At 34.6% G+C, this 12,026-nt stretch overlaps 1 protein-coding gene across 9 annotated transcripts in view; it reads left to right on the forward strand.

Annotated features, from left to right (window-relative positions):
* The window catches only part of Mapk10 (mitogen-activated protein kinase 10), a 607,392-nt gene that overhangs the window by 301,900 nt on the left and 293,466 nt on the right, over positions 1-12,026 (forward strand). The window contains exon 3 of one of the 9 annotated variants that reach the window (XM_047565877.1): positions 2,905-3,022. The exons of the other annotated variants lie outside the window; for them this stretch is intronic. The gene's annotated coding sequence lies outside the window, so the exon portion shown is untranslated. The remainder of the gene's footprint in view (positions 1-2,904; positions 3,023-12,026) is intronic. 9 annotated transcript variants of the gene reach the window in all.

The raw sequence follows: 12,026 nt of genomic DNA on the forward strand, positions 1-12,026 counted from the left end.
ATTTAAAATAAACAGTTTAAATTTTTAAATTATTTTTCTTATATAAAATTGATTCTGCCCTTGCTTAGAAATTATCTGACATTAATTTATAGAAGCAATTTCATGTTCTAGTTGTTTTCTAAAGGTTATTGTATAGCATTTTCTTGTTCATAAATTTATTTGATCTTATACCAATTTCAACACAAATTGCACTTTTCTTTTTAGATTAGAAAATATTTGGATTCTAGTTTGAGTTCCTTTGACTAATTTCCAATATAGGAACATGTCTTTGACATTATATGGGTAATATAATGTATTATCCTTTTTTGGTGGGGAGGGACAGAGAGAGAGGGAAAAACGACTAAGAAATGAAGGAAGGAAGAGATGAGAGAACCAGAAAAAAACAAAACAAAAAGATAAACTAGAACCTGCATTTTAGTTCATCTTTTGTATCATCAACAACATTATCTGGTTCTCTTTTATTGCCTGACATACCAAGGCAGGACCATTATGGGCAGTTTTTAGATTTTAAAAGTAACTTCTCACATAAAGCTTGTATATCAATGTCTTGTACATGTTTCATATCAGTGACATTTTCCTGTAGCTTCTAAGACCTTTTTGATCTTTTAGTTTGAATAGAATTCAGTCTCTCTCTCTATATATATGGAGTTCATACTATATAAATATAGTCTTCTAACAAGCCTTAGAATCAGTCTTTTTATCATACATAGGATTATAGTCTGGTGAGGGAAACAGATAATTTCCTTCAAAGTATGTATCACAGTTTGTAATTATGTAGTTTATTTCTACATTTGTTTTTAATATTTGAAGAAAGTACAAGAAAGAGCCTTATTGGGGGAACACAGTAATTTTTTTTATGAGCATATTGCAAGGGTACTGAATACAGTTTGAGAAAATCTCCTTGAGAAAAGATGACTGGGTAAGATTAGCCCAATGAAGGAAGAAGGTTGGCAGAGAGGGAGAAATTTTCAGGCTGAGGAAATAGCATATGTGAAGATCCAGAGGTGTCAGAGACTTGAAGAGCTGCAAGCTGTGTAAGAGGAAGAGGAATACCAATGAGGTTTAAGAAGAAGTGCAGAGTCAGATTTCATTATGAAGAGTTTTGTGAGTCATATTCCCTATGACATGGAAGAGTTTTAAGACAAGGGCTAGAGCTTGACCGAATTTGAGCTTTTGAGGTGTGCTCCCTTTGCCCTGTGGAAGGGTATTGAGAAGGACAAAACTGGTAGTGAAAAGACAATGTGATCTGGGAGAGACACAGTGGTGGCCTGGACCAGACTGATCAGTGAGAAGAGAAGGGGACATGCTCAGAGGACAGTCAGGAGAATCTGTAGGACTTGTTTGCATTTGGAAGATAAGGGGAGTGACAGACTTGATTTCTGGCTTCTGGCTTGAATGATTATGTGGGTGGGTGGTGGTTAGAATTTTAGAGAAAGGGAACACTGGAGGAGGAACAGGCTTGGAAGAAAAAAGACAAATTCAGCTTGGACATGTTGAATTTGAGATTTGCAGCAAGCAGTTGCACATGTGTTTTTAAAGTTTAGGAAAAAAGTGTGGGCTCGACATTATTCTTAGGTCCCATCCATCACTAAGCAGAAGCATAGAGGTTAGGAGCAGAGCTTGGGGAAAGTGAGATTCTAGGAACAAACCTTGGTGAGCACTAACAAGGGGTGGCCAGAGAGGTAAGGAGAAAATAACAATTAAAATTATAAAAGCTAAAACATGTATGATACTATGTACCAGGTGCATATATTAGATAAATTTAATCTTCTTGAGAGGTTGGTGCTACTGTGATCCTGATTTTACAGATGAAAAATACGTAAGCCCCAGAAAGTTTAAGTAAATTACAGACTCACACAAACAGTACATAGTGGAATTGATTTAAGTCCATCTGTTCTGGCTTTAGAGTCTATGTGCTCTTTCTTTACACTTTACTGAAAACCATAGAACTGTCTAGAAGCTCTAGGGAGCGAATGAGTCATCACCATTGTTGCTGCTTGGAGTTCAAGGGCAATCAAGGCAGGAAGTTGTCAATCAGATTTAGTTGTGACCTTTGCCTTTCTTGGGAACACACTTGCAGTTGTGGGAGTCTGAGAAGACAGACTGCAGTAGGTACACACCTGGAGATGAGGAAGTGAACGCAGCAAGCATAGGGGATGCTTTCAGGAGTTTGACTGGGAAGGTAAGAAAAGAGGACTTGGGGAATTATCTGTTCTTTGGGATAGGAAATAATTCATGGAAAGTACTTGGTATTATTTGATATGGGGGTAGAATAGAGGGTTTTTTTGTTTTCGTACTGAGGTTTGAACCCAGGAGTGCTCCACCACTGAGCTGCATCCCCAGCCCTTTTCATATTCTTATTTTGAGATAAGGACTTGCTAAGTTGTTGAGGCTGGCCTGGAACTTGTGATCCTCCTCCTGAGTAGCTGGGATTACAGGTATACCACCATGCCTAGCCAGAAAAGGATTCTTTATGAGAGAAATGATTGTAAGAAGTGGATTTTTTTTTCCCTAAAAGGGCAGGTGTGACCTAAAGTAATCATAAAACAATACTTGATTATAAATTAAAGAAATTGTTGTTTTCTTAAAATCTCAACTATCATTACCCATCAGTCAGTAGATACAAAAATCTATAGCTAGAAAAAAAACACCAGTTTATGACTTCTTTCTTAAGAATCTTGGGAATAAATACTTTATAAACTTTAACCATACATAAATGGAGTAATAATTAAATTATTTACTTTTATCCAGTGAAAATGACAATCATATTTTAGTGTATTTTCCTTTGTTTGCTCACTTCTTTCCATTTATTACTCCAAAAATATAGATGGCAAAGATTACCTTGAGGAATCCTTAAAGATTACTTTCTTGTAATCTCATATCAGGTTTTAATTTTGACTCTAGGCTTTTGTCTGGTCAGTTGGATCACCAGCATTTCTGCAACCTCCAAATTATTAAGAAGTACTTCTGAGAGGTTTTGTGGAAAGTTACAGCAAAGACTGGCCTATTTCTCTGTGAGAAGGTAGGGCATGGGAAAATGTCACCAGTGTCACTTTGGAAACATGCTATGTCAAGCCACAAGCAGTACTTTCCTACAAAGGTGGATGGAAATGCACCCTCTAAAATTTGATGTAATTTACTGTATGTGTGTGTGTGTGTGTGTGTGTGTGTGTGTGTGTGTTTCCTGCTGTAGAGGGCTACAATTGCTGAGAATACTTTCTTATTGAACTTTTTTTGATTTTTAAAAATTAGGGTCTTTACTGAATTGTATTCCACAGTTTTCTTTCTTCTCAATCTTAAAGCCATAGCACGACTGATAAGCATGTGGAACTTTCTATAATTTTAAAAACCTTCCCAATGAGGGAGAAGGATTTATAAAATGATGCATTTAAATGCAAGGTTACATTTAATATTAAGTGTTATTTCAAGTAAATGGTTTATGTTTTTTAAATTTATTAAATAAAATGCATGTTTTGAATGCATTTAACGTTTTTTATACTTTAATTTGTTGTACCTCTAGTTTGTGTTTTGCACATTATTTGAAGAAAAAGTTCCATAAATAGAGCTTTACTATTCTTTACTCTTTAATGTTTTTAGGGAATCCTTAAGGTTATCAACTAGTCAATTCAGAGACCCATTTAGTTATTAATAAAGGAAAAGGGACGTGGAAACAAAATTAATGATAGAAAGAAACTGTTAATGATTAAGTGCATTTTAGTTTCAAGCCCTACCAAGCGCAAGTAAAGCCAGTTAAAGAATCAGTTAGGTGCTACTTTTTTTTTCCCCTTCTAAACAGGCCTTGTTGATAATTATAGTTGCTGAATCATTTGTCACTTTGTACCTTTCCTCACATTAACTACAAAACATATTTCATGATGTTCATTTCATGATTGATTGCTCTTAGTAAAAGGTGCATGTGCCTTCCCTTGTTAGAAGAATTCAGGGACTATGTGCTTGAGGAAACCCATAGTACATATTCTTTGTTGAATGAAAAATGGGATAGGGAAGCCAACTGAGGACATTTTTCTTCTCAGTTTAGTTGACTGACTCATAGTGAAAGAGCACCTTGTGCCTTTCCAGGGCACCACACACACCCTAAGCTTAGTATCCTTTTCTGAGAGAGATAAACAGAGATGGGTTTTCTCTTTTCTGGGCTTACTCTGATGGGTCTCTACTCCTGACTTAAGGGACTGATGAAAAAGTGCAGAATGGACTCTGCTCATACTTTAACATGACTGTACATCATGTTCAAGAAATGTTTTTATATTCAAACAAAATAACCTTCCTTGTGTTCGGTGTCTTGCTTTTGTGCCTCTAAGTGACAGAGCATGTGTTCCTTCCCTGCTTAGGCTGTTATCTACTTGGTTTAGATTTTCCTACCCCTTTGGAAATAACTGTTTTTCTGGCTCATGCTTTGGTGAGAGTTTGAGAAAGTCTTTGATTTTAGGAATATTTCTGGTAGTTAAAGACAGGTTTGAGAGAGGAAGACGTTCATTATTGTCTTTATTCCTTGCTTTCTAGCTTTCCTAGAAAGATGGATAGTTATCACAGATGTTAGGGGACATGTAGTGACCTTCTCTTTATCTGTGCTTATTGACTTATTATACATAATTCATAATATTGATAAGTTGCTTGGCAATATTTGTTTCTCCTTGATATTTTTCCAAACTATCATTCATTCAACAAATATTTATTGAGGATTTATTACAAACTAGTTATTATGCTATAATTATAGGAAGAAGATGATTAGGATATAGTGTCTATTTGGAATATCTTAGTACCTAGAAAGAACACCAGTGGGTCTACTGAACATCTTTTAATTAGCTTAAGATTTCCAAAATAAGTTAAAAATACTAACCCATCATTATGACTATGTCAAATTAGCCTATAGAATGAAAGCAAACTCCTTAGTGTGGTTCTAATAGCTTATCTTAGTCTGTATCAGGGCTTCCCTCAGGAGTGGAAGAGATAAAAAGTAAAAGGAATGGCAAAAATGGAATTTATTTTGAAAGCTTACTGCTTTCATCTGGTTTTGCTTCACTTGACAAATCCTATTAGGATAAGGAGTTCACAAAGGTAGCAGGTTCCTGAACTATTCATGAATTTCTACTTGAACACAAAGAAACTGAAAATAAACACATATTATTATTGTATTAATTCTAATAGAAAGACTTGTAATTCTGAACAGACACAAAACAATATACCATATATGACTTTTCACACTTGCACATGCTCATTTAAGGAGTATGAACACACATATATACACACATATACATTCCTATGTGTTCTCTTTGGTGGCTCACTAAACTGAACTTCCTTGAATTAGGGGTATAGCATTCTCACTTAAAAGTCTAGAAAATAGAAGCTCTTGCCCATCTTTCTTCTAATAATATTTAATTGCTTCACTGACTCCATTTCTTCTGAATTTTATAACTCTGGGCACAACTGCATTTTAAAATAATAGATTATCTTATAACATGATTAGCTTTCCCAAAAGTGTATATTATTTATTGACATTTCATTTTAGGAAGGTAGAAGGGAAGTTACTTGTAAAGACTAGAGGACCAGATTCCTGGGAAAATTTGAGGGGAGGGCAGACCTGTGGTGATGGATCTCTATGTAGAGGCATGGCAGATGGCACAGCGTAGAACAAGATGATAAGAACAGGCAGAGACAAGTCACATTATCCTAAGCCCTAAAAAAGGAAATTTTGCTTCTGGAGTGGATCAAGCTCAGGACCTCACCCCTGCCCAGAGTGCAGAGAGTAAAGGGCATTTTCTTTTTTCATCACACATGTGATAGTTACCTACTTAAGTGAAAATGTAATACAGCAATACAATTTACTGTCTGTAGATTAAATGTGATTTTTAATCTTAATCATAGCAATAACAATATGAAAAAAAAGTAGAACTAAGAGATTTATGAACAAAACCAATTAAGCAGCTGCTTCAGATATGTTTTAAGTAGATTAACATTTGTGGAGCAGGTTTCATTCCCACCAGAGTTTATAACTTTTCAGAAAATTGAACCAAATATTGAGATTTATCTTATTCCATTTAGGGCTGCTATAATGGAATACCAGACTGGGTAAATTATAAAAAACAGAAGTTTTATTTTCTCCCAGTTCTGGAAAATGGGACATCTAAAATTAAGGTGTCAACATTTGGTGTCTGATGAGGGAATTCTTGCTATGTCCTTGCATGACAGAAGGCAGAAGGACAAGTTAACTGAATGCAGTGTGAAGCCACTTACATAAGGGCTTGTATCCCATTCACAACGGAGAAGCCCTCAGACCTAATTGCTTCTTTTTTTTATTAGTTCTTTTTATTATACATGACAGTAAGGTATATTTTGACATATCATATGTACATGGCTAATCACTTCTTAAAGTTCCTGACACTTACCACTATCCTATTGATACTATATGAGTGTTGGAGGGACTACATTCAGACCATAGCAAGATTTTAGAAAAAGTAGGGTTTAAAAATGTATAGCAGTATGCTAGTAAATTAATTGTTATGTAAAATATTGAAATCATCTTTTCCTTCAAAGAACTGTATCAATGTAAAAGTGAAACTTGTAAGTATTTCTAAAAGAAAGTAGTTTTGTAATTAAGGGGGAAATGTCCAGTAGTTGAAAATAAAATTCCATGAGATTTTATTGTAGCATGTTGTCTCTGACTGAAGAAAGATAAAATTGTATTTTTAAAATTTGGAGTGAAGTAATTTTTTAAAGTTCATGGTGAGATAATCTGCTAAAAAACAAATCAAAACAAAACAAACAAACAAACAACAAAAAAAAAAACAAAGAAAAATAACAACAACAACAAAAACCCTGAAGGAATTCTGTATTTGGTAAACTTCACTTATAATAGTCAAGGTTGCCCAAATGTGTGTAATTTAGTGAAGAATTTGACTTTAAACTAGATGCTATATGAAATAAACAGATTTTGAGTCCTTGCGCAACACATGTATTCTGGCTACACAGTAATAAAAAGATTCTTAAAGTGATTTAAGAATGCTGAAAGTAGTATAACAAAAGAGTTAAATATTTACAAAAAGTAGATTTAGAATCAAGTAAGTATGTATATTTCCTGTACTACTGGACATATTTATACAATTCTTAGCATGAATAATTTACTCCAGTTTTCAATAGGAGCTTTCTCTCTCTACCAAATATGGTAATCTTTTAGTCCTATTATTTGTTATTGCTTAAATTGCTCCCCAGTTGTGAAAAGAAATATATACTGGTATTTGGTAGATTTTCAACAATTTCATCTTAAAAATCTAGTATAACCTGACTATAGAGGCCTCTAGGAGTATATTACTCTAAAGGGAATTTTGGCCATTACCCAGCTTTCTGTGAGACAACCTCTTTTCCTACATTTATGAGAACTTGGGAGAAGAAGGGAGAAGATGTGGAAAGCCATGTTGCCATTTAATCTCCTCTGTCTACTGTCTGGGCTCAGATTCTTACCCTCTGTGTTAATTAACTTTCTATCACTGTGACAAAATAGATATTTAGCTAAAAAGGAGTAAATAAGTATTTTGGTTTACATATTCAGAACTTTCATCCTGTAGTCTGCTGAATCCAATGCTTTTGAGACTGTGGCAAGGCAGAACATCACAGTTGGGAGTATGTGACTGAACAAAGCTGCTCACCTCCTGGCGACAAGAAAACAAAGAGAGAGAGAGGAAGAAAGAGAGAAAGGGGCAGGGCTCCTACTTTCCTTTCAAAGGCACACTGCCAATGATATAACTTCCATAAGGCCCCATCTCCTGAATTTTCCATTATCTCCCAGTAGTGCCACAGGTTTGCAACCAAGCCTTTAACATATTGCTTTTGGGGTACATTTAAGATTCAAATCTTAACACTATCTTTTGGCTTAAACCACTTCAATGCTTCCCTATTGGTCTCTCTGCCTCAATTCCCTGTCTGTGAATGAATGAATCACATACACAGATATGACAATTAATTTTCCAAAATAGATTGGCCCATGTCCTTTCCTTGCTTACATGCATCTGGTATGTTTCTCCATAAAGTCCAAATTTCTTAACAATGTAGTCTTTCCAGCATCATTTTCTACCCTTACAAATCCAAGATCTTGGTTAATCCTTGAATAAACCATGTCTTCTCACCTGTTTCCATCTGAATGGAATATTCTGTATGTGCTAATTTCAGTCTTCAATGGGGTAAGTCCCATCCATTTTATAATGTCTCTGTGAAGGCCTTTCTGTACTTTCCCACACCTAGCAAAAGTATCGCTTTACTTTCTTGGTTCCCATAGGTCTACAATATATCTCTGTTATAACTCTTAATGTTGTAATTTGAAATGTCTATTTTCCTTTGAGAAATCTTCAAGGATAGAGCTATTTTCTTACCAGTCCTCTGGCATGCTTCATAAACAGCAGGTGCTCAATTAATATTGGTCAACAAATGAATAAATTCTGCTTAAGTTTTTTGCTTTATGAAAATTTAAATATTCTTTTCTTTGTATATACCCTGTTTGATTCTGGCTAACAAAAATACATTAGTAACTAAATCCTCATATCATGATTTAATTAATTGAGGTGAAATGAATTAGAAATACAACATTCTATAACAAGTTGTTTTTATTTAGAAACTCATGTTGAAACTACATAAACAATAACAGTGTTCTAGCATTTTTATTTTAAAATTCAGATATAGTCCAGCTTTTGAAATCTTAAATTTCTAGATCTAAGCATATACATTTTTCATAATAAATAGGACTGTGCTTAGTAATATTATTTGTTGATGATGTTAATTCAATTTACGAAGTTTGAGAGGCAGCACGGTATAGTGGTTAAAATGCTGACTTTAGAACCAAACCATCTGGGCTTAAATATTATGTTTTAGTCAGCTTTTTCACTTCTGTGACAAAAAGATCTGACAAGAACAATTGGAGGAGGAAAAGTTTATTTGGAGGCTTATGGTTTCAGAGGTCTTAGTCTATACACGGTCAACTCCATTCTTAGGGGCCTGAGGTTAGGCAGAACATCTGTGCAGTAGAGTGTGGCAGAGAAAAGAAGCTCAGGACCTAGCACCAGGGAGCAGAGAGAGAACCATCCCTTCACCTCAGACAAAATGTATACCCGAAAGGCATGCCACCAATGACTCACCTCTTCCAGCCACACCCCACCTGCCTACAGTTACCACCCAGTTAATTCCTATCAGGGGATTAGCACCTTGATTGGGTTAAGGCTATCATAACCCAATCATTTCACCACCAAATCCTCTTGTCATTGTCTCACACATGAGCTTTCAGGGAACACCTCACATTTACACCATAACATATTATCTTCACTAATTACTAGTTGAATAACTTTGTAAAGTTACTGTGCCTCTATTTCTTTTTCTTTTAAGTGAAGATAATATGGTAACAATCATTAGGCTGTTTGGTAAATGAAATGAGCTATTTCATGTAAAAGTGCCTGGTCACCCAGTAAGTCAATAAGTGTTAGCTATTATTATTCTTACTTCTAAATTATTGCACTTGCTTTTCTTCTTTGCTCTGTGAAACTCTTTGCTTACTCCATCATTGATGTATAGTGCTTTTTCCTTTCTGAGAATATTTACCACTTTAAGTTGCAAGTTTAGTTGAAAGAGCAGAGGTATAGAAGAAGATTTAATAAAAAATTACAATGGAGGGAGAGTTGGAAATTAGAAACTAAATTGAACTCCACATTTCCTTTGTGTAAAAGTCCTTGCCCAAAACAATGTGAAATTTAGAATCAATGTGCACAGAGTAAAATTGCTAATGTATAAGAACTTGTTCAGACTATAAATTAAGAAAACAGTCTTATAATGGATAAATTTTGTTATGAAAAATAAATTTTGTATAGACTGAATATACATGTGCATGCGTGTATATGTGCCTAAAGATTTATGTTTTAAAAGGTGCCTAGATTGTAATTATGTTCAAGGAATTCATAGCAAAGAATTCCTGAAAAAGGGACCAACCAAAAAAAAAAAAAAAAAAAGGAAGAAAACCAGAAAACCAGGGTCATTAATAATTAGAATTTATGCAAGTAACATATTTTATGGATAGCATGGGCTTCTTATGTTTGTAGAGATGGAATATATTTTTCTACATGTAATAATATATTTGATTATTACATAGAAAAAGGAACAGACTAATTTCTTAGAGGAAAAAGATGAGACTGAATGCATGATAGTATTAATATTTTTCATTAAACATACATTTATTTATCTGTTGCCTTCTTTACTGGGTACCTCCTTATAGTAACTATAAAAATTTAAGTCATATACTAAGTATTATGAGGGTAATAGAGTATAAGGGAACTGAAACATATTACTACTTGGTTTCAAGTCTTGATACTGCTGTTTGTAAAGGGTTATGATTTGGGCATTTTTAAACCATACTAAATTCCTCTATGAAATGGGGACAGTAGTAGTACATAACAGATAATGTTGCTGTGTGGGCTGGGATAATAAATGCATGGTTTTCATACCCAGAACAAAATAAGTAATCAATAATCATTGGTTATTATATCTTATTACTTCTGACATTAAAATAATGACTGTAATGTAAAACACAGTCCTCTTAAACTTTAAAATTGGCATTGCTTTTCTAAAAACTCTGCCGGAAATTTTTTATCTCAGAGCAAAGTTATATGATATTTTCAATTTTACCACTTATAATTGATCAGTCACAGACTAAGTATTTGTTCAATCCTGCATTCCAATGATAGCAAAGAAATACTCTTGTAATAAAATTCAAATTTTGTAAAGTCAGATTATTTCTCTTTGGACTTAGGCATTATTTTTACACAGATTTTCTCAATGTATATTTTCTTTAGTGGTTCAACTCTTGCATTTTCCTTTAATCTGCTTGTAAGTTCTACATCATAATTTTGATGAGTCTTTTATTGTATTGAATCTTGTCACCAGGAACTAAAATCACAGAGACTGTGACAGAGGACATTATATATCATTAATTGAATTCTTTCCTGATTATGATAATCTTCTCTCTGGAAGATTTAGTTTTTGTTTAGACTGTGATAGAAGAGTTATAATTTTTAAAAATGGTAGGCATGGTTTAAACATTGACTATGATTCTTGCTTGTTGTATGATCTTGGTCAGGTTAATTCTCTAAGACAACATGAAATTATTGAGGTTTAAATGTGATTACACACATTAAACTCTTAGCTCAATGTCTGGCAGAGCTGGCGAACACTATTTATTATTTATTTCAGATTTGTACTTGACTGCTATAGTTTGGATCTGGAATGTCCCCACATGTCTCATGTGTTGAAGTCTTGGTCCCCAATGCAGCAATGTCCAGAGGTGGGACTTCTGGGAAGTGCCTGGATCATGAGGACTGTAACCTCTTCAGTGGATTAATCCATTTGAGGGATTAATAATTTGAATGGACTGGAAGGTCCTACACTGTAGGCAGGTGGTACCTAGAAGTAGGTCACTGGAGTCATGCCTGGAAAGGTTTATCTTTTCCCTGGTCCTTTCCCTTACACTCCCAGCCCCACTCTTCTCTTCTTGGCTTCCATGAACTGAGCAGATTTCCTTTGCTATATCCTTCTTTTTTTTTTTTTTTTTTTTTTGTGGTGCTGGGGATTTGAACCCATGGCCTTGTGCTTGGGAGGCAAACACTCTACCAACTGAGCTATATCCCCGCCCTGCCATGTCCTTCTGCTTTGACATTGGACCTCATCTCAGGCCCAAAGCAACGAAACATGCTGTACTTGGACTAAAACCTCTGAAACCATGAGCCAAAATAAACTTTTTCTACATTGAGTTGTTACTGTCAGGTATTTTGGTCACAGCAACAAAAAGTTGACTAATTCACTTGCCTTGCCTGCTCTGGATTTATAATGGAATGAAATGTAAAAACCACATTTAGAGATTTAGAGATTTTACAGCTCTTGCTCTTGATGGTCTATAAAGAAGAGAGAAAAAAGAAAGTTTACTTATCATTCCCAACATTTTCTCTCCAGCAAGTGCAATGGACTTCTATATCTCCTGCTAG

This window comes from Sciurus carolinensis, chromosome 10, assembly GCF_902686445.1.
Source record: "Sciurus carolinensis chromosome 10, mSciCar1.2, whole genome shotgun sequence".
Taxonomy (NCBI): Eukaryota; Metazoa; Chordata; class Mammalia; order Rodentia; family Sciuridae; genus Sciurus; species Sciurus carolinensis.